The sequence below is a fragment of the Neoarius graeffei genome, chromosome 18 (assembly GCF_027579695.1).
Source record: "Neoarius graeffei isolate fNeoGra1 chromosome 18, fNeoGra1.pri, whole genome shotgun sequence".
Classification (NCBI taxonomy): Eukaryota; Metazoa; Chordata; class Actinopteri; order Siluriformes; family Ariidae; genus Neoarius; species Neoarius graeffei.
In genome coordinates this window covers 8,611,891-8,632,951 of record NC_083586.1, presented here as the reverse complement: position 1 = coordinate 8,632,951, position 21,061 = coordinate 8,611,891, and the positions used below count along the sequence as shown (strand labels likewise).

At 49.2% G+C, this 21,061-nt stretch overlaps 1 pseudogene; it reads right to left on the bottom strand.

Moving 5' to 3' along the window:
• Nucleotides 1-412: 412 nt before the first annotated feature.
• LOC132866636 (uncharacterized) overlaps nucleotides 413-21,061 on the bottom strand; it is a 32,596-nt pseudogene continuing 11,947 nt past the window's right edge.

The following is a 21,061-nucleotide window of genomic DNA, read 5'->3' as shown; positions in this document are numbered from 1 at the left end:
GGCCATATTCGTGCAGGCATTCAAAGACTTGAGCAAGACGGTTGAGGCTCTCTCCCACACTCTTACCCAGGACTATGACGTCATCTAGGTAAATAAGCAACGTCTCCCATTGCAACCCCCTGAGGACGAGCTCCATCGCCCTCTGAAAAGTACTCGGAGCATTGCAAAGCCCGAAGGGCATGCGTGTGTACTCATGGAGGCCCCATTTGGTGATAAATGCCATCTTCTCATGGTCTTTGCTATCCACTGCTATTTGCCAATAGCCTGATTGCAGGTCAAGCGTGGAGAATAGAGAAGCTCTGCCAAGAATATCAAGGCACTCCTCTATCTTGGGAAGGGGGTACATGTCTTTGATCGTCAGGCTATTCAGGCTACGGTAATCCACACACCATCGCACTCCTCCGTCTTTCTTTCAAACTAGAATGACTGGAGAGGCCCACTCTGATGATGATGGCGTGATGACACCTGCTCTCAGCATGTCTTGGAGATGGGTTTCTTCTTCGCCTTGAAATCCAAGCGGTGTTCTTCTCACTGGTTGCCGCACAGGCTTGGCTAGCCCCGTGTCGATCTTGTGTGTGACAGCGGAGAGGTAACCCAGGTTGGAGTCACCTTTAGTGAAGAGGGACTGGTAAGTTAACAGCAACTGGAGGAAGTGTTGTTGTTGCTCTTTATTGAGAGTTTCACTCGTGGCCTCCACCAGGCAATGGAGATGCTCAGGCAGGTCATCAAGCGTTGCCACTCTTCCAATCACCAGTGGTGACATGTTCTCCAGCTCACTCTCACCATCAGTCACTGCTCTCTTCACCCGCAGGCTTTTCGGTTTCTCGGGATAGGCCTCCACCAAAAGCCCAAGGCACACACCTTTCAACAGGGCTGCTTTGCTGGTTGAGAAGTTGCATAGTCTGACTGGCACTTGCTTCTCCATTGTGGTAGCCACACTTCCAGATGCAACGGCTTCTGTGATGTTCAAGGGCTCTAGCACTGCTGGCACACCAGGCCTGGGGTTCTCGACTTCTCCCCACACCACACATTCTGAAGTGGGTGGTATAGTGGTGGCCTCTCTCAAGAGCACCCTAGCGACACTGTAGTCTGCTCCATCTCCTCCCACTATTTTTGAAGGCACAAGTTCAAGAATAGGCACAAGTTCATTCCCAATGAAAACTTTGCCATGGGTGTGTATGACGACGTCATGAGCCTTCATCAGGTCCAGGCCAAGGAGAACTGAGTCACATATGGGAGCTACATGTACAGCCCAATTTATTGTTTTGGATGTGATTTAAAATGTCACAGACAGGCCCTGTTTTGCTGTCATGCCTTCTCCAACACCTGCATTCAGAAGGTAGGTTTTACAGAGGCTTGTGGGCTGCTCTTCTGAACAGTTCTGGTACAGCGCCTCTGATATTATGGTTGTCTGAGCTCCTGTATCCACCACAGCCTCAGTTGGAATGCCATTTACAGTTATGGGAATCTGCAGACTCTCACCTTTGCTTTTAGCACAGCTCAGTTTTAGCTCATATGTGCTGTTGGATTGCACATGATTGCCTGGGTGGTTTTCACCATGGTTGCGAGCAGGCACTGGGCTTAGCAACTTTGTGCAGTCCCTCCTGAAATGTCCCTGTTTGCCACACAGGAAACATGTACCAGGTGCCCCACGACTTGGGCTTGGTGACCGAGAGCATGTTCGGTCTGACTGCACATGCTGCTGAGCTACTATGTGAGATTGCACTGGGGATTTTGCTCACTGGTGCACAGCGTGTGTAGACTGCAGACTTCCCAACTGCAACTGCAAATTTTCTATTGTCTTTGTGAGAGTCTTAATTTCATCTTTCAGTGCAGTAAACTGATCAGTGGTCACATACTGAGGAGTCTGTACTCTACGTGAAGAGGCAGTGTAATCTTCACTGGCAGCAAAATCTTCATCAGCCCACGAAATGCGCCTTGTTCTATTTTTAATTTCAGTGTCACGACCCACAGTCACTTTAAAGTTATGTTCATGGGCTTCTACGCTCTTCTGTGCCTCCGCTAGCGAGCTTGGGTCCCGGTTCATAACTTCATAGGCCACTTTTTGATTTCGTAAACCTTTCAGGAAGGCATCTGTTGCGAGCTGATCTTGTAGTTGGAGGTCTACTCCTGGGTATGCAAATGTGACAAGACGGCGCACTTCTTCTGCAAATTCAGCTGTCGTCTCTTTACCTTGCTGAAGCTCGCCTAATTTTCTCCTTACTGTAGTGGGGGGATCTTTTAGTCCAAACCGCTGTGTAAGTTGCTCTACTAGCAGTACATAATCCTCCCTTATATGCTCTGGCAGTGAGCAGACATACCTAATTGCAGCGCCTCTTAGGCATTCTAACAGCCTATCTACTCTCTCAGGAGCAGTCCATCCATATTTCCTGGCCAGGCGCTCGAAAGGTAACAAAAAGGCATCCCAGTCTTCTTTAGCATCATATATGGCAAGTTTAGGCCTGCACACATCTTGCATAAACTGTTGGCCACTGTGAGCTAAGCTGTTCAGTCTTTGGCCGTCTTGGTAAGGAAATGTGTGTTGGCCTTCACGCTCTGAGTTTCTGCCATCTCTACGTCTAACAACAGGTTCGGAGTTAAGATTAAGCCTAGGCGGACCAGAGCTGTGAGCCCGCTGGTTAATGACATTCAGCTCGGATGCAAAAGGACCACTAGTATGGCTGCTTGGTCTTGCTGACATTCCCCAAGGGGCAGAGGGAACATCACCTGGCTCAGCTACAAGACTGTGCAACGTGGAGCATTGTGCACTATCTTCCCCATCTACAGTGGGAGCAGCAAAAGGGGGTAATGCTTGGTGTGTAATTGGATTTCCACTTATGTGTGTTAGGACGGGGGCCAGCATCATTTGCAGTTGTTTTGTTTGCTGATTTTGGTTATACAGTAATGCTTCTAGCCACTGTGGGGCTTTATCAGCCTGTACAGGCTCTGCTGTGGCGCCTTGTAATTCTTCAGTCATTTTAAAGTGTTTACTTTTTTTTCCTTTTATTGTTGTTATTTATTCATTTTTTGTAGCTGGTGAATTGTAGTCAATAAAACGATTTCATTTGAGCACTGTATTTCATTTTGTTTGTGACTCATTTAACTTCAGCTATAGCCAGAAAGATTTTCCTTTTAGCTTGCTTGAAACTTTTATAATGGCATGAGTGAGGATTGTCCAAACAGTGACTTGGAATGCACCATAAGATGTTTTTTAACTTCGTCAGGGCTTTCGGTTTTCACACCTTTAACAACTGTGTTTTCAAGTCCACTGTTAAGCCATTTAGGGCTATTCAGATGAGCATTAACACTTCGTAATCACGAGGGTAACAATTAGCAGTTTGTCAGATGGCTTGCTAGCTCTTTGAAAGAGTTGGGGGCTTTCCTTCTTAGCCAGTTTTCACCGTGGTGATAAGCAAACAATAGCAGCAGTATTGCAGGTTTAACTTAGGCCAAGTTTACATTAGACCGTATCTGTCTCGTTTTCTTCATGGATGCACTGTCCGTTTACATTAAACCACCTGGAAACGCCGGGAAACGGGAATCCGCCAGGGTCCACATATTCAATCCAGAGCGTGTCAGCTCCGGTGCTGTGTAAACATTGAGATACGCGGATACGCTGTGCTGAGCTCTAGCTGGCATTGTCATTGGACAACGTCACTGTGACATCCACCTTCCTGATTCGCTGGCGTTGGTCATGTGACGCGACTGCTGAAAAACGGCGCGGACTTCCGCCTTGTATCACCTTTCATTAAAGAGTATAAAAGTATGAAAATACTGATGCAAATACTGCCCATTGTGTAGTTATGATTGTCTTTAGGCTTGCCATCCTTCCACTTGCAAGTGGTAAGTGATATGCGCTGGGATCACACAGACAGCGGCTCAGTCCCAAATCACAGCTTGTGCACTTCACTCGCGTGCTCTGTGAGCTGCGCAAGGCCGGAGTGCGCACCCTCCAGAGGGCACTCGCTGTTCAGGGCGGAGTGATTTGGAGCGCAGGATGCCTGCGGAGCCGAGCATATCCGTGTATTGGTGTTGCTGTGTGCACGCAAATTGTGTATTGGTGTTGCTGTGTGCACACTAATCGTTTTAAAAACGTTAATCTGATGATCCGCTGATACGGTCTAATGTAAACATGGGCTTAGGTGGATACACTCTTCAGCAAGTTAGCTATATCTTCATAACATTTCAGTGCTTTCTTTTAGACTCACAGACTGTAGATTTCCTTTGACTTCAAGTTCAGACTGATGATTTTCATCCCGCTTTCTGACACCAGTTGTCGTGCTGCACATTCTTCTCAGTGTGGTGAGACGTGGGTAAAGATTCACACGACAAGGAAATATCTTCTTTGGCGAACGTTTACTGAGGTCTTAAATATAACAATTACAACAGTGCAAACGATTGTCTCGGGTGGTTAACTTGTCAGCTCTTGCTCGGGCACAGAACAGGAATGTTTCTTCTGTCCATATGATGAGCTACAAGCCACACAATGAAAAACTAAAGAATGACTAATTCAATGCGAACATTCACTAACTAGTATGGCCACCAAAGTGCAGTAGCCAAACAGAACACTGCAATGCATATCCCGTAGGGGGAGGGAGGGGGGACAAACTGAACTATTCTACAATATTATATTTGGTCATTTATTTATTGAGGAAAATGATCCAATTTTACATATCTGTGAGTGGCAAAAGTATGTGAACCTCTAGGATTAGCAGTTAATTTGAAGGTGAAATTAGAGTCAGGTGTTTTCAATCAATGGGATGACAATCAGGTGTGAGTGGGCACCCTGTTTTATTTAAAGAACAGGGATCTATCAAAGTCTGATCTTCACAACACATGTTTGTGGAAGTGTATCATGGCACAAACAAAGGAGAAGTCTGAGGACCTCAGAAAAAGCGTTGTTGACACTCATCAGGCTGGAAAAGGTTATAAAACCATCTCGAAAGAGTTGGGACTCCACCAATGCACAGTCAGACAGATTGTGTACTGTAGTGAATCCCTGGTGTGGGCTGAGTACAGAAGCACGGCAGGCAGGAACTGAAGTTCTTACAAACTTTATTTCTATTATATATATATATATCTTTTCAGCTGACTCACTCCCACACATGCACACACACATGCATTCTGGTCGGGAGATTCCCTTTTCTCTGCTCTCCCCCTCCTTCTATGCTCCGTCCCTGTAACACACACACACACACACACACACACACATTAATTGACAGCAGGTGGAATGACTTAGCCACTTACCTTCCCTGACCCTGCCCTCCATTCACAAACTGCTGCTTGGCCACGCCCCCACTGCCACATACCCCCACCGCCCGACTCAGGCCGGGGAGCCATCTGGCCTGGAGCTGACTCCCCCCGACGGGACAGGAAGTTCGCCACCACCATCTGTGCCGCTGGCCTGTGGACAACCTCGAACTTAAATGGCTGGAGGGCGAGATACCAACGGGTGATCCATGCATTGGCATCCTTCATGCAGTGGAGCCACTGGAGGGGCATGTGGTCTGAACAGAGAGTGAAAGGGCGCCCCATCAGGTAGTATCGGAGGGCAAGGACCGCCCACTTGATGGCAAGACACTCTTTTTCGATGGCGCTGTACTTGCTTTCACGCATAGAGAGTTTCCGGCTGATGTACAGCATGGGGCACTCCTTGCCCTCCACCTTCTGGGACAAAATGGCCCCCAGCCTTCTGTCCAATGCATCAGTCTGCAAAATAAAGGGAAGAGAGAAGTGAGGGCTCCCCACACAGTGCAGCTTTTACCTCAGAGCAGGCCTGCTGGCACTGCTCTGTCCACTGGACCGGATCTGAAGCCCACTTTTTAGTGAGATCGGTTAGTGGGCTGGTGACATCCAAATAATTAGGTATAAAACTATGATAATAGCCAGCCAGCCCCAGGAACCATCTCACCTCCTTTTTGGTCTTGGGCCTTGGGCAGGCCGCAATCGCTGCAGTCTTGTTAATTTGTGGATGCACCTGCCCATGACCCAAGTGACCACAGATACCGTACTTCCACCTGCCCAATTGCACACTTTTTTGGGTTAGCTGTGAGGCCTGCCTGCCTCAGCGACTTTAGAATGGCCCTCAGGTGTTCCAAGTGCCACGGCCAATCATGGCTGAAGATTATTATATTATCCGGATATGTGGCTGCATTGTGTGAGGGCGGAGGACTCTGTCCATAAGCCACTGGAACGTAGCGGGTGCCCCAAATAACCCAAAAGGGAGTGTGACAAATTGGTGAAATCCAAACAGTGTGGAAAAGGCCGTTTTCTCTCAGGATAGAGGAGTCAAGAGGATCTGCCAATATCCCTTTGTTAGATCCAGTGTCAAATAAAAGCAAGCAGCGCCTAACAGATCAAGCAACTCATCAATGCAAGGCATTGGGTATGCTTCAAATTTAGACACCGCGTTGACCTTTCTATAGTCCATACAGAACCAGACCGACTCATCGGTCTTGGGAAACAAGACCACTGGGCTGCTCCAGTCATTGTGGGACTCCTCGATTATGTCCATTTTGATCATGGCCTTGAGTTCATCCCAAACCACCTTTTTCTTGTGTTCTGGCAAGCGGTAAGGGTGGCTATGCACTACCACCCCCAGGGGCATTTCGATGTGGTGTTCTATGAGGTGGGTACAACCAGGAACGAGTGAGAACACATTGGAAAATTCCTTTTGCAACATGGCCACCTCCGTGAGCTGGGCTGGTGAAAGGTGGTCTCTACAAGGGACCGGAGTGTTTCGAGATGTTATCTTTTTTACCTCCGGCCCCAACTCCGCCTTCTCTGGGACTACTGACGCCAATGCCATGGGGCCCTCCCATACCAGCATTTTAAAAGGTTGAGGTAGTAGATTTGCAATGCCCCACCCCTATCCGTTCACCTCACCTCATAGTCGACGTCCCCAACTCACCGTGTGACCTCGAAGGGCCCTTGCCACTTGACTATTAATTTGGAGCTCGACGTGGGCAATAATATGAGCACTTTGTCTCCCGGTGTGAACTCTCTAAGGCATGTGTCCCTGTCATACAGCTGGATTTGACATTCTTGTGCTTGGTGCAAATTCTCCTGGGTTAGGTGCATGAAGGTGTGGAGTTTTGCACGCAGGTCAAGAATGTACTGAATTTTGTTTTTGCTAGGCAAAGGTCCCTCCTCCCAATTTTCTCGTAGCATGTCCAAAATGCCACGCGGCTTATGCCCATATAATAATTCAAATGGAGAAAACCCTGTGGAGGCTTGCAGGACCTCTTGTGCTGCGAATAACAGGGGTTCGAGCCACTTATCCCAATTATGTGTTAGGGTTTTGCTGGGATTTGAACCTGGTTCGTTGGTGTGATAAACCAGCAAACCCCCACTAGGCCACCAGGGGGATGACTCAAATGCAGAAGCGTGAGGCAGAAGTAGAAAAAAGTATCAAAAGGTTTATTTACAATATATACACAAGAAAAATCCAAAAAGTAATAATCCAAAAAGGCTCAGAAGATATAAGGGAAAAAATAAAAAATCCAAAAGTACAAAACAAAAGCCAAAAAAACAGAAAAGAAAAGGCAAAAATACCAAAGCTCAGAAGATCCAAAACCACAGTAACTACAAGGTCCAAAAGAAAAGCAAAGTGCAAAACAAAGAACACGGTACAGAGGAAACTGGAGATAAACATAACAGCTCAAAGACTCCATGACAAGAGGACTGAACTCAGGGGGTATAAATACACAAACTAAATTGAACACAGGTGAAGATAATCAAGACTAAACAGACAATTAACACAAACACAAAACACAGGAACAGTGGTGGCCTCTAGAGGCCAAAATAAACATGACACAAAAAGGAAATAACAGCAGCCTCTAGAGGCCAAAACAGTCCTAGTCCTAACAGGACCCCCCCCCCCCCCTCTAGGAGTGTCTCCTGATGTTCCCAGGGCGATCCGGATGGGCCGAATGGAAGTCCCGACACAGTTCTTTATCTAGGACATCCCGAGCAGGAACTCAGCAGTGCTCCTCAGGACCATAGTCCTCCCAGTCCACCAGATATTGCAACCCGCCGCAGACCCGGCGGGAGTCAAGCAGGCGATGCACAGTGAACACAGTCTGACCCTGGAAGATGCGGGGGGTGGGGGGTTCCTAGGGGCAGGGGAATACATAGACGTCAGTACGGGCCGCAACAGAGAAACATGGAAAGTGGGGTTGATCCTCAGAGTCCGGGGCAACTGGAGCCGGTAGGAGACAGGGTTCACCCTGCGCACCACCTTGAAGGGGCCAATGTAGCAAGGAGCAAGCTTGTGGTTCTCCACCCGCAGCGGAAGGTCCTTAGTGGATAGCCAACCCCTCTGCCCAGGGCAGAAAGCGTGTACAGGTCTTTTAAGGCGGTTGGCCTGAGTCTGGTTGGTTCTGGAGGTCTGTATGAGGGTCTTCCTGACCTTGCTCCAGGTCTTGCGACACCGTCTCACATATTGGTTGACCAAGGGCACCCCCGCGTCCTCCTCCTGGTCCGGGAACAGAGGTGGCTGGAACCCGAATTGGCACTGGAATGGCGACAGCTTGGTGGCTGATGACTGCAGGGTGTTGTGGGTGTACTCTGCCCATGGCAGCCAGGTGCTCCACGATGTCGGGTTATCCATAGACAGGCCTCGCAGGGTGGTTTCCAGGTCCTGGTTGAGCCTCTCCGTCTGACCATTGGACTGTGGGTGAAACCCAGAGGAGAGGCTGGCAGTGGCTCCGATGATGTTGCAGAACCCGTGCCACACTCGGGAGGAGAACTGGGGCCCTCGGTCTGAGACGATGTCCTGTGGAAGACCAAAGACTCGGAAGACATGATTAAACATAAGTTTCGCTGTTTCAAGAGCAGAGGGGAGTTTGCACAGTGGTATGAAGCGGCAGGCCTTGGAGAATCTGTCAACTATGACCAAAATGACCGTGTTACCTTGTGACTCAGGGAGACCCATGATGAAGTCGACTGCCACGTGGGACCAGGGATGCCGGGGAATGGTCAGAGGATGCAGGAGACCCTGGGGATGCTGTCGTGGGTTCTTGGTTCTGGTGCAAACCTCACAGGACAGGACAAATGACCTTACTTCCTTCTCCATGTTAGGCCACCAGAAGCGTCTTTTCAGGAAGTCCAGGGTCCTCCAAGCTCCCGGGTGGGCGGTGAGAGGGGAAGAGTGACCCCACTGGAGAACCTTGGTCCAGGCTTGATGTGGGACATACAAGAGGCCCGGTGGCCCCGTCCCAGGACCGGGGTCCTGGCATTGGGTTCGTCGGACAGCCTCCTCAATACCCCAGCAGACAGGGGCCACAATCCGGGACACAGGGATAATAGGCCCGACTTCATTCTCCCTGTTAGTGGCAGAGAACAGCCTGGACAGTGCGTCAGGTTTGGTGTTCTTGGAGCCGGGGCAGTACGAGATGGTGAAGTCAAACCGACTGAAAAACAGGGCCCACCTAGCCTGTTGAGGGTTCAGTCTCTTGGCTTGCTGGAGGTACTCCAGGTTCTTGTGGTCAGTCCAAACCAGGAATGGATGTTGCGCTCCCTCCAGCCAGTGCCTCCACTCCTCAAGGGGCAGTTTGACTGCTAGCAGTTCTCGATCCCCCACATCGTACCGGGACTCCGCAGGACTCAGGCGGTGGGAGAAGTAAGCGCAGGGGTGCAGCTTTCCTTCCGAACATTGAGAGAGCACCGCGCCGACACCACTGTCTGAGGCGTCCACCTCCACGATGAATGGTTGGGAGGTGTCCGGGAGGACCAGAATGGGTGCCGTGCAGAAGCAGTCCTTGAGGTCTTTGAACACCTTTTCCGCCTGAGGAGACCAGACATAAGATCCACCTGTCCCTTTGGTGAGGTCCGGCATGGGTGCTGCTACAGAACTGAAGTTCCTGATGAACTTGCGGTAGAGGTTAGCGAATCCTAAGAACCGCTGAACCTCCTTAATGGACTTGGGAGTAGGCCTGTCCCGGACGGCCAGGGTCTTGGCAGGGTCCATTTGGAGTAGGCCTGTCCGTACAATAAATCCCAGAAAGGAGACCTCGGGAACATGAAATTTGCATTTCTGGGCCTTGGCGAACAGATTGTTCTGTAGCAGCCTCTGGAGAACCTGGCAGACATGGTGGTGGTGCTCCTGCACAGTCTTGGAAAAGATAAGGATGTCGTCGAGGTAGACAAAAAAGTACAGGTTAATCATGTCCCTTAAGACGTCGTTGATTAGGGCCTGAAAAACACCTGGTGCATTGGTGAGTCCAAAGGGCATCACCTGGTATTCGTAGTGCCCAGACGGGGTGTTAAAGGCAGTCTTCCACTCGTCTCCCTGTCGGATACAGATGAGGTGGTATGCATTCCATAGGTCCAACTTGGTGAAGACGGTGGCGCCTTGGAGCAGGTCGAAAGCAGTGGACATCAGCGGAAGGGGATATCGGTTACGCACCGTGATCTTGTTCAGGCCCCTGTAGTCAATACATGGTCAGAGCCCCCCATCCTTCTTGCCGACAAAGAAGAAGCCGGCACCAGCAGGTGAGGTGGAGGGTCGAATGAACCCAGAGACCTGGGCGTCTTTGAGGTATTCCTCCATGGCCTTGCATTCTGGCTGAGAGAGGGAAAACAGTCTGCCACGAGGAGGGGTAGTCCCAGGGATCAAGTCGATGGCACAGTCGTAGGCCCGGTGCGGAGGAAGAACGGCGGCCCTGCTCTTGCTGAAGACCTCCTTGAGATCCCAGTACTCTGTGGGAACTTGAGATAACTCGGTGAGATCAGGGTGCTCGGCAGGGGACACAGGAGAGCTAGAGAGCAGACAAGAGGCATGGCATGCAGGGCCCCATTCCACAACCTGGCTAGTTACCCAGTCTATGCGAGGGTTGTGGCGAGTAAGCCAAGGAAGGCCTAGAATAACTGGGAACTCAGGTGAAGGAATCAGGTGCAGGAATATTTCTTCTTTGTGACCTTGAGACTGGAGGAAGACTGGAGAAGTAACTTGGGTGACTCTTCCATCACCTAACACTTGGCCATCGAGGGCAGACACAGACAGTGGGACTTCAAGAGGTGCAGTCAGAATATTGATGCTTTGGGCGAAGTGAATATCCATAATGTTCCCAGCCGCCCCTGACTCTAACAAAGCTTGACAAGAATGGATAGACTCACCCCAGGAGATGGAGACCGGGATGTAGATTCCTTGGCCACGGAGTCCGGGAGAGAGGGTAGGCCCCGTCACAACCCTCCCTCGGCTGGACGGGGCGGTCCTTTTCCCAAGAGTTCGGGACATGATGCTCGGAAGTGACCAGGCTTGCCACAGTAGATGCAGCACTTGTCCCTCCTTCTGCGCTCCCTCTCAGATGCGGAGAGGCTAGTACGACCCACTTGCATGGGTTCTGGACAGTCACTGAAGGAGGTAGACGGTCTCCAGGTAGAGGTAGGGAGGCTGGGGGGGCTCAAGGCTTGGTGGCGTTCTCTCATCCTGTTGTCCAGATGAATAGCATGTGAGATGAGGGTTTCGAGGTCACTTGGGCATCCAATAGAGGCCAGACCGTCCTTGATGGGGTCAGACAGACCATGGTGGAAGGCTGACACCAGGGCAGTCTCGTTCCATCCACTTACTGCTGCGAGCGTCCAGAACGAGATGGCGTAATCTGCGACGCTTCCTCCTTGCCGGATGGACATGAGCTTTCGGGCTGCGTCGGTACTGATGTCCGCCTGATCAAAGACCCGAAGCATCTCTTCAGAAAACAGCTGGAAATCAAGGCACTCAGGTCCCTGTCTTTGCCAGATAGCAGTAGCCCAGGCTCGCGCCTTACCAGCTAATAAGGTGATCACAAAGGCAATCTTGCAGCAATCCATAGTGTAGGTGGTAGGCTGAAGCTCAAAGGTGAGTTGACACTGGGTAAGGAACTCTCGGCACTCACTGTGCTTGCCGTCATACCTCTGTGGTGCAGGAAGGCTGGGTTCGCGAGGTGAAGAAGGCAGCATGGCAGGAGGCACTGGAGCAGGAGCGGGAGCTGGATATGCAGGCAGAGATGTCAGCTGTGCCAGGGTTTTCCCAATTTGCTGAAGCAGTTCCTCGTGGCGAGCAAGGGCCTCACGTTGGCTGGTGAGCGTACGTCCATGAGCGTCCATGGTCGCTCCGAAGCATGTCAAAGCTGCCATAATTCCCTGAAGGTTGGCCGGGTAGACAGTTGAAGCAGCCTCTGCTGAGTCGGTCATGACGGAGTCTTTCTGTTAGGGTTTTGCTGGGATTCGAATCTGGTTCGTTGGTGTAATAAACCAGCAAACCCCCACTAGGCCACCAGGGGGATGACTCAAATGCAGAGGTGTGAGGCAGAAGTAGAAAAAAGTATCAAAAGGTTTATTTACAATATATACACAAGACAAATCCAAAAAGTAATAATCCAAAAACGCTCAGAAGATATAAGGGAAAAAATAAAAAATCCAAAAGTACAAAACAAAAGCCAAAAAACCAGAAAAGAAAAGGCAAAAATACCAAAGCTCAGAAGATCCAAAAACACAGTAACTACAAGGTCCAAAAGAAAAGCAAAGTGCAAAACAAAGAACATGGTACAGAGGAAACTGGAGATAAACATAACAGCTCAAAGACTCCGTGACAAGAGGACTGAACTCAGGGGGTATAAATACACAAACTAAATTGAACACAGGTGAAGATAATCAGGACTAAACAGACAATTAACACAAACACAAAACACAGGAACAGTGGCGGCCTCTAGAGGCCAAAATAAACATGACACGAAAAGGAAATAACAGCGGCCTCTAGAGGCCAAAACAGTCCTAGTCCTAACATTATGTGCATCTTCACTTACGAATTTCCAGATTAGGTTTTTGAGGGTTTGGTTAAAATGCTCCACTAAGCCATCCGTTTGTGGGTGATAGACACTGGTGCGGATAGGCTTAATCTCCAGTAACCCATACAGTTTGCGCAGTGTGTGTGACATAAACGAAGTGCCTTGGTCTGTCAGGATTTCTTTTGGAATCCCAACCCAGGTAATAATGCGGAAGAGTGCTTCCGCAATACTGCATGCTGAGATATTGTAGAAAGGTACTGTTTCCAGACATCATGTTGCATAGTCCACCAGAACTAAAATAAAGCAATACCCTTGTGCTGACCGATCTAATGGCCCTACGAGATCCATCCCAATTCGCTCAAAAGGGGTCTCAATTAGAGGGAACAGATGCAAAGGCACTTTTGGAGTGGCCGCAGGATTTACTAAATGGCATTCACGGCATGCCGCACACCACCAATGGACATCCCCGTGAATCCCTGGCCACGAGAACCAGGCCATTATTCAGGCTAGTGTTTTATCTTGCCCTAAGTGTCCAGCCATGGGATTAAAGTCAGCAGCATGGAATACGAGTTCCCTATGGCTCTTTAAGATTAATAATTGGGTTATTTGTTCACTACTTTGAGTGTCCTGTGTCACTCGGTACAATCTATCTTTAATAGTAGCAAAATAAGGGAAGGCCGGTGTCGTGCTTGGCTGAAGAGTTTGACCATCGATTACTCTCACTTGGTCAAATGCATGCTGCAGAGTCTTGTCTTGTGACTGCTCTAATGGGAAATCCTCAAGGGAATCCCCGAGAGAGGGAGGAGGAGCGGGCTGCTCCTCACTCTGACACGGTGCTGACGTAGACAGCTCTGTGACAGCTTCTCCAGTCAATGCCACACTGGGATCTTCCCGTGACCTACTAGTGCAGGACCCAATACATGTTAAATATTCCATCAGCTTTTTAAACCCTGGCCACCCAGTACCCAAAATCAATGAGTGGGTGAGACGAGGATTAGCCGCCACCTTTACTCTATGCATTTGGCCCCAGAATAGAATACGGACAGACACTAAGGGATAATTGTGAACAACCCTGTGCACACACAACACGTTCACCACTTGTGCTCTCCCCAATGCCTCACCTTGCACCAGGCATTGGGGAATTGAGGTCTGATTACAACCAGAATCCACCAAAGCATGATACGTATCCCCTTGAAGACTTACCGGTATGCAATATGTTCCCACCCAATCGGGGGCGGTCTCTGGCGTGTTGGGGATCCAGATCACAGCTTCCACCTCCCTAGCAGAGCCCTGATTCTGGAGATGCTCCGGCTCACCGCCGCGCCAGCATACCGGCCCAGGCTTTCCCTCTGCACCAGTGTTAAGGGCATCACTCACCTGAAGGGTGAAAGACACAGACACGGAAGAGGGAGATGGGAGGACACCATGGGTGCTACAGGCTGGCTGGGGAGGAGTCAGCCCCCGCCTCCGTGGTGGGGGAATGGGGCAAGGAGGAGAGAGAAAGAGAGAGGGGAGAGAGAGGGGGAGAGAAGAGAAATGAGGAGAGGTGCCTTCACCTCGTCCGTCTGTTGTCAGAACCGCTGCCAGCTGGTCCTCTGCCAACCCAATGGCTCACTGGAGCGACGCCGGGTGGTGACACTGGACCCATTCTGCCATTCCTTCTGGAAGCTGAGAGATGAACTGTTCCAGTGCCACCAGGTCAATGATCCGGTCGGCGTCGCAGTCTTCCGCCCTCAGCCATTGCCGGCAGGTGTCCCGGAGTTGTTGGCCAAATGCGAATGGTTGGCTGACCTCCTCCAGTATCAGCTTCCAGAACCGCTGGCGATGTTGTTCCGGGGAGTGGCCGACCCGCTGCAAAATGGCCCTCTTGAAGTCGGCATAGTTGAGCCGGCTGTCGGCAGGGAGCTGCTGCGCCGTGAGCTGCGCCTCACCTGTCAGGAGCGGGAGGAGGCTAGCCACATGCTGCTTGATTGGCCATCCCCACGCTTGGTCCTCTTGCTCGAGGAGAGCAATGAAGACTTCAGGCTCATCACGCAGGCCCATCTTTGTGAGGGTGACATGAGGGGAGTCCGCCGTGGTAAGGGTGGATGCCCCTGTCGATGCCAGCAGATGCCAGAATGCCTGGTGATCTTCCAGCTGAGCCAGCATCAAGGCTTCAAAGCATTGTTCCTGGTCCTTCCAGAGGGTGGCCAGTGCTTGATGCTGGTTCTGCTGGGCAGCAACAAGGGCATGGACGAGGTCCATAATTGGCAAGGACTCCATGGGGTGGTTCCCCTCCATACTCGATCCCAGGCTTCAGCATCACTGTAGTGAATCCCTGATGTGGGTGGAGTACAGAAGCACGGCAGGCAGGAACTGAAGTTCTTACAAATTTTATTTCTATGATACATATCTAGCTTTTCAGCTGACTCACTCCCACACATGCACACACACATGCATTCTGGTCAGGAGAGTCCCTTTTCTTTGCTCTCCCCCTCCTTTTATGCTCCATCCCTGTAACACACACACACACACACACATTAATTGACAGCAGGTGGAATGACTTAGCCACTTACCTTCCCCGACCCCGCCCTCCATTCACAAACTGCTGCTTGACCATGCCCCCAGTGCCACATGTGCAAATGGAGGAAATTCAAGACCATTGTTACCCTCCCCAGGAGTGGTCGACAAACAAAGATCACTCCAAGAGCAAGGCATATGTATCATAGTCGGCGAGGTCACAAAGGACCCCAGGGTAATTTCTAAGCAACTGAAGGCCTCTCTCACATTGGCTAATGTTCATGGGTCCACCATCAGGAGAACACTGAACAGCAATGGTGTGCATGGCAGGGTTGCAAGGAGAAAGTCACTGCTCTCCAAAAGGAACATTGCTGCTCATCTGCAGTTTGCTAAAGATCACATGGACAACTTACTACTTACTTAAGCCTACTACCCCTCCTGGGGCATAGGCCACCAACGAGAGATCTCCAGGTATCCTGGTCTTGGGCTTTTCGCTCCAGCTGGCTCCAGGTGTACTCCATTCTTTTAAGATAAGATAAGATAGCCCACAAGGGGAAATTATATTGCTACAGCAGCAAAATATATAAAGAGAAAAAGACAAGGCAGTGAAGGAGTAGTACAAAAGTACTAAGTATACAAAAAAGGATATATATAAAAGAAATAAACTACAGGGCGGCATGGTGGTGTAGTGGTTAGCGCTGTCGCCTCACAGCAAGAAGGTCCGGGTTTGAGCCCCGTGGCCGGCGAGGGCCTTTCTGTGCAGAGTTTGCATGTTCTCCCTGTGTCTGCGTGGGTTTCCTCCGGGTGCTCCGGTTTCCCCCACAGTCCAAAGACATGCAGGTTAGGTTAACTGGTGACTCTAAATTGACCGTAGGTGTGAATGTGAGTGTGAATGGTTGTCTGTGTCTATGTGTCAGCCCTGTGATGACCTGGCGACTTGTCCAGGGTGTACCCCGCCTTTCGCCCGCAGTCAGCTGGGATAGGCTCCAGCTTGCCTGCGACCCTGTAGAACAGGATAAAGCGGCTAGAGATAATGAGATGAGATGAAAAATAAACTACAAATTCATAGTTAAAAAAATTAACACATTTGCATAAATTAACAGGTTTGCAGATATATAATTAACATAACAAAGGTGGTATTGCATGTGTAAGCATTGCACAGGTATTATTACCAGTATTACCCAGATAGTATTGCACAAGTAAGTCGGTACATTGCACAAGAGCCATTTTAACCATGTGTAGCTAGCAGTTCACTATAAAGTACTGATGCTGATAGTCAGTGCACACAGTATACGTTCAGAGGGGTTTCTATGGATGTAGAAGTGATCTGGACAGTATTGTTCATTATTGTGAGAAGAGACTCATGCTGTGCTTGGTGAGGTGCCAGTTGTACAGTCTCACAGCAGTAGGGAGGAAGGAGCTGCTGTATCTCTTCTTAACATACTGCAGATGGAGAAGTTGGTCACTGAAGGAGCTGCCCAGTGCTGCTACTGTCTCCTGCAGTGGATGGGAGGTGTTCGCCATTAAGGATGACAACTTGGCCAACATCCTCCTCTCCCCCACTATGTCCACTGAGTCCAGTGCACAGCCCAGGACAGATCTTGCCTTCCTAATCAGTTTGTTCTGTTTTTTTTTCCTTTCTGCTGTTGTCATACTGCTTCCCCAACAGACACCTCCATAGAATATGACTGATGCCACTACAGAGCCATAAAAAGGGTTCAGAAGTGGACCCTGAACGCCAAAGGCGCTGAGCCTCCTCAGCAGGTGGAGTCTGCTCTGGCCTTTCTTGTACAGGGCTTGTGTGTGATCAATCCAGTCCAGTTTATTGTTCAGATGAACATCCAGGTACTTGTAGCTCCTAATGATCTCAATGTCCTTTCCCTGAATGTTCACTGGGGTAGGTGAAGAGAACCTTGTCCTGTGGAACTCCACCACCAGTTCCTTGGTTTTACTTGTATTGATCTGGAGAGAGTTCCATTGGCACCAGTCCACAAAGTTCCTTGTCAGTTCTCTGTACTCGCCATCATCACCATCTAGGATATAGCCCACAACAGCAGAGTCATCAGAGAACTTCTGTAGATGACAGGTAGTTGTATTGTATTGAAAGTCTGCAGTGTAATGTGTGAACAGAAATGGGGCCAGGACTGTCCCCTGTGGAGCCCCTGTGCTGCAAAGAATGGTGTCTGACACACAGTCCTTCAGTATCACATACTGTGGTCTGTTTGTGAGATAGTCCATAGTCCATGAGGTAAGATGATGGTCCACCCCTGCGCTCTCCATCTTAATCCTCAGAAGAGTCAGCTGGATGGTTCTGAAGACACTGGATAGATCAAAGAACATGATTCTAACAGTGCTTCCTGCCTTTTCAAGCTTAGAGAAACATCTATGAAGCAGGTAGATGACTGCATCTTCCACCCCGATGCCTGGCTGGTAGGCAAACTGCAGGGGATCCATAGCTAGCCCCACCAGTGTGCAGAGATGTGCCAGAACAAGTCTTTCCAGAGCCTTCATCAGGTGAGAGGTCAGCACCACTGGTCTATATCTGTTTAACTCAGTGGGGTGTGCAGTTTTTGGTATCAGAACTACACACAACGTCTTCCAAAGGACCGGCATTCTTTCCTGTTCCAGGCTGAAGTTGAAAATGTCCCACACTATTCCACACAGCTGGTCAGCACAATGCCTCAGGAGCCCAGGGTTGATGCCATCAAGACCTGCAGCCTTTCTCACCTTCATCTTACTCAGTACCCTCTTGACTTGTGCTCTGTCAAAGGACAAAGAAGAGCACAGCTGAGTGCTCGGTGTTACGTATGGAGGTGTGAAACACTGAGCTGGAGGTATGATGGTTGAGAGGTGCTGAGAGGGTGAGAAGGAGGTCTGTGGGCTGGATGACGATGACCAGGAAGAGACAGTAGCAGTAACAGTGGGCTGATCTGGGGGGAGGGCCAGTGCCTGATCAAATCTGTTAAAGAAGTTGTTCAGGTCATTTGCCCATTGCAACTCACCTCCAAGCTGCCTATTGGACTCCTTAAGCCCTGAGATGGTTTTAAGACCCTCCAGACTCCACTCACGTTGCTCTGCTGCAGCTGGTCCTCCATCATTCTCCTGTAGAGGTCTTTGCCTTTCATGATCTTTCTTCTCAGTTCCTTCTGTACCCTCCTCATCTCCTCTCTGTTTCCTGATCTGAATACCCTCTTCTTCTCATTCAATAGAGCCGTCAGCTCAGGAGTGACCCAGGGTTTGTTGTTTGAGAAGCATTGTACTGTTTTAGTGGGCACAGTGTCCCCCACACAGAAGTTTATGTAGTCTGTGATGCAGCTTGTGAGGCTGTCTATGTCCTCATGGGACTCACAAAGAACATCCCAGTCTGAAGTGCCAAAGCAGTCCTTCAAAGCCTCATAAGCCTCATCAGTCCAGCTTTTCACCTGTTGTGTATTGGCTGGATGTCTGTGAACAATAGGTCTGTAGACTGGCAGGAGATGCACCAAGTTGTGATCAGATGTGCCTGGGGGTATGTACGATATGCTTCCTTGGCGTTGGCATAAAAAAGATCCAGTGTTTTATTGTCTCTTGAGCTGCATGTTACGTACTGTTTGAAGTTGGGGAGAGTGGAGGACAGGGAAGCATAGTTAAAATCCCCAGAGATCAGGATGAAAGCCTGTGGATGCTGTGTCTGCAGTCCGCTTGTGACTGAGTGGATGACATCACATGCCACGTTCACGTCAGCAGTGGGGGGAATGTAAGCAGTTATTGCGATAACATGCGAGAATTCCCTTGGTAAATAATACAACCTCATGCTAACGGCTAACAGTTCAATATTCTTACTGCAGATTTTCTCTTTAGTAGTGATGTGTCCCGGGTTATTGTTTATCTATTGTTGATAAACACAGCCAGTCCCCCTCCTTTCTTCTTACTGCTCTCCTTTTTCCTGTCTGCACGCCAAGTTTGGAAGCCATCAAGCGCAATGTTAGCATCCAAAGTTAGCTCGGTTAGCCATGTCTGTAAACAGCATCAGACTACACTGCCGGTATTCCTGCTGGTGCAGAGTCAGCGCTGCTAACTCATCCATTTTATTAGGAAGAGATCTTACATTCCCCATGATAACAGATGGAAGGACAGGTTTGTAGCATCTCTTCCTGGCATGATACTCAGCACTGGCATGTTTTCCCCTTCTCTGCCTCCTTAATTCCTATGGTAAATCTGGAATCTCCTTGGGGATCACAGTGGTGTTACTGAGTGCTAGCAGCTGTTCCCTGGTGTAAACAATAGCCTCATGGCTATACGCTGGCTCCCCCAATGTGAGCGCAAACAGAAGTCCACAAACAAGCAGAAAAAACACAAGTGTTCCGAACATAGTTCATGTAGTTTTGGTGTCAACATTGAGGTCTCAATGCCACATGTTTCTGGGCCATCCTCTGTTTTTCTTGCCTTGGGGGTTCCAGGTCACTGCTTGCTTGGCTATTTGGAGGCTGGCTTGCGGAGTGTGTGACCGATCCATCTCCAGCGTCTTCTTAGGATCTCCTCTTCTGCAGGGAGCTGGTTGGTTCTATGCCAAAGGTCCTGGTTTCTGATGGTGTTCGGCCAGTGGATCCATAGGATACTCTGTAGACACGAGTTGATAAAAGTCTGCACTTTCTTCATCACAGCCGCTGTTGTCCTCCAGGTTTCTGCTCCATATACAGTGGTGCTTGAAAGTTTGTGAACCCTTTAGCATTTTCTATATTTCTGCATAAATATGACCTAAAACACCATCAGATTTTCACACAAGTCATAAAAGTAGATCAAGAGAACCCAGTTAAACAAATGAGACAAAAATATTATACTTGGTCATTTAATTATTTAGGAAAATGATCCAATAATGCATATCTGTGAGTGGCAAAAGTATGTGAACATTTGCTTTCAGTATCTGGTGTGACCCCCTTGTGCAGCAATAACTGCAACTATATGTTTCCAGTAACTGTTGATCAGTCCTGCACACCGGCTTGGAGGAATTTTAGCCCATTTATCCATACAGAACAGCTTCAACTCTGGGATGTTGGTGGGTTTCCTCACATGAACTGCTCGCTTCAGGTCCTTCCACAGCATTTTGATTGGATTAAGGTCAGGACTTTGACTTGGCCATTCCAAAACATTAACTTTATTCTTCTTCAACCATTCTTTGGTAGAATGACTTGTGTGCTTAGAGTCGTTGTCTTGCTGCATGACCCACCTTCTCTTGAGATTCAGTTCATGGACAGATGTCCTGACATTTTCTTTTAGAATTCACTGGTATAATTCAGAATTCATTGTTCCATCAATGATGGCAAGCCGTCCTGGCCCAGATGCAGCAAAACAGGCCCAAACCATGATACTACCACCACCATGTTTCACAGATGGAATAAGGTTTTTATGCTGGAACACAGTGTTTTCCTTTCTCCAAACACAATGCTTCTCGTTTAAAACAAAAAGTTCTATTTTCATCTCATCCATCCACAAAACATTTTCCCAATAACCTTCTGGCTTGTCCACATGATCTTTAGCAAACTGCAGACAAGCAGCAATATTCTTTTTGGAGAGCAGTGGATTTCTCCTTGCAACCCTGCCATGCACACCATTGTTGTTCAGTGTTCTCTTGAGGGTGGACTCATAAACATTAACCAATGTGAGAGAGGTCTTCAGTTGCTTAGAAGTTACCCTGGGGTCCTTTGTGACCTTGCCGACTATCACACGCCTTGCTCTTGGAGTGATCTTTGTTGGTCGATTGCTCCTGGGGAGGGTACCAATGGTCTTGAATTTCCTCCATTTGTACACAATCTGTC